Below are 2520 nucleotides of genomic sequence, written 5' to 3'. Positions count from 1 at the left end.
GATAGAGCGGCTTGGTGGGCACCTGGCATCCAGCCAAGGTCAACTCACCACAAGTTTCTTCAAGAGTTCGTTTCTACCTTTTCACTTTTAAATGTTTTGATTAAAATGCTTATGATGTCCCTGTATTTTATAGAACTTTTATTTACCTTATAGACACACTTGTGTTAATCTCTTGTTTCAGAGTACACAATTAAGCAATGCATGGTTTATTGACTAAAATGCCAGTGGTTTGCTGGAACCCAGGCAGTCTTTCAGGTCAATAGGAGAGCTGGTGCACTTAAGTAATAAAATGATGCTAGAGTTGTTTTCCGTACTGTATGTGCCAGGGGAATACACAAATTAATTAACCTCATGACAAAGTAATTATGCAGAAAATGTAGTATGTAAAGGAGATGTTTCCAGTCAGAACAGTTGCACAGGCAAATATGCTGAGAAGCCTCTAAAACACCTCATCATGCTACAGCTGGATTAACAACTGTAATTAAACTCTCCAATAATGTTTACCTAAATATTGTATATATAAAAAGTGTGGACTAATCTGTGGTGAACAGGTTGAGGAGAAGAGAGCTGGGAGAAAAAAAGGGTACTTTTCAACAGAGCAAAAATATGAATGCATAATATTTTACTGAAAAAAATAACTGATTGGTTACAAGATTGTCAGAAACATATTTGTAAATTTTAAATACACCAAGACTATCTAGTTTTACTACTGTGATTGTATGTTATGTAATGCAGGATATAAAAGTGTATTCAAGTATGTCATGAAACATTGTTGAGTCAAAAGTTCACAGCACTAAGATATCATCTGATTTTCAGTCTTGTTGAGCTCCCAGTCAGCCATCAAATTAGATCGATATAAATTGGGTCTAAATAACACCCATTGACTTTACTTGGCCTATTTATGACCAGTATTTTCTCACTGGAAATATTTAGAGAAACTTCAAAATGGAATTGGCATTTTCTATTCCTAAGAGCAAAGCGGCTTACTTCAGAAAGAGCCTTGGGTAACTTAATGGCTGCAAATGTCACTCTGAGGCAGGTCCAAAGAAACATTTCCTTAAACATGTCTCTTATACCTTATTTTGATCTACTTGGCATCCATTTTGCACATGTCTTAACCAAACTGCTTGATACTTCAGGTGTAATTGCCATTGTAGAGAAAACACTTTTGTATGTATAGTTTATCAGTAATTTTTAAGTTGAACTTATTATCCTAGTTATACTATTAGTACCATGACAGCTTAACCCTGCAGTTCATTACTAACCAAAAACAGTTCTAGCAAGTAAGTCTGTCTAATTTAATAAAAATACCAGGTGTTTCTTCTCCTTTCTAAACATAAGTTAAATTGCTGTATCCTTTGTGATGATGGGATACTTTCTAAACATAAGCATATTTATAGTCAATTCACTTGAATTGGAAAACTTATCGGACACACATTTTTCCTGCTTCTGTTTAGGTACACCTAAAATGTCTCCATGGTGCTAACAAGCTAGCAGAAAATTAATTTTCTGCAGCCATCATCTTCTGCTTCTATATCTTTAAGCAGAATTTAACCATGGGATATTTCATTTGCAGTTTGGGGACATAAGGACAGTGAAAATAGAGTATTTTCACATTAATTCCTGAAGTCTTACTTGACTTACATTATAATGGGGGCGGAGGGCGGGGCAGGAAATGGGGGGAAGATGTAGGCATCATCATACACACAAAATGAAAAAAAAAACCAAAAAAACCCAAAAAATCACCAAAACCAAACAGGCCAGGTTTATGAAAGTCTGATCTGGGGATCAATAACACTGCAGAATAACTTCTTATTTTACCATCTCACATAACGCGAAGGGTGACTTTCCCCATCGTTGTAGCAATAGAGCAGGCAATGAGCTCTGTGGTAATCCTAAACTAACTGTGGAGACCCCCTTGGCAGTATTGCTCAGAAACTGTGCTGCCATTTGGAATGAGACAAAGAAAGAGGGTACAAAAATCCAGTATTTCTAAGCAAATCAGCCTGTATTCAAAATTTCCAAGTCAAACAAAGACTATTTGGGAAAATAATTCTCAAGCAATTCCCAAGTATTCTGAGCAATTCAGGTTACTAAACTTTACACTGAGTTTTGTGAAGGGAATAACGTTCCTCCTTTAGGCTTGTTGGTCTTTTATTTCCATCTCTACTTCCTTGCAAAATGTACAAAACTTGAAAGTTGCCTACTAGAAGCTAAAAATTTGTCCTGGTTTCGGCTGGGATAGAGTTAATTTTCTTCCCAGGAGCTGGTACAGTGCTGTGTTTTGGATTTAGGATGAGAACAATGTTGATAACACACTGATGTTTTAGTTGTTGCTGAGCAGTGCTTACGCTAGTCAAGGACTTTTCAGCTTCCCATGCTCTACCAACTGAGCAGGCTGGAGGTGCACAAGAAGCTGGGAGGGGGCAGAGCCAGGACAGCTGACCCCAACTGACCAAAGGGATATCCCACACCATATGACGTCATGCTCAGCATATAAAGCTGGGGGAAGAAGAAGGA

The sequence above is a fragment of the Aptenodytes forsteri genome, unplaced genomic scaffold (genome assembly GCF_000699145.1).
Source record: "Aptenodytes forsteri isolate BGI_AS27 unplaced genomic scaffold, ASM69914v1 Scaffold54, whole genome shotgun sequence".
In the NCBI taxonomy this organism is placed as follows: Eukaryota; Metazoa; Chordata; class Aves; order Sphenisciformes; family Spheniscidae; genus Aptenodytes; species Aptenodytes forsteri.
The sequence above is the reverse complement of the archived record's forward strand: the minus strand, read 5'-3'. Positions refer to the sequence as shown.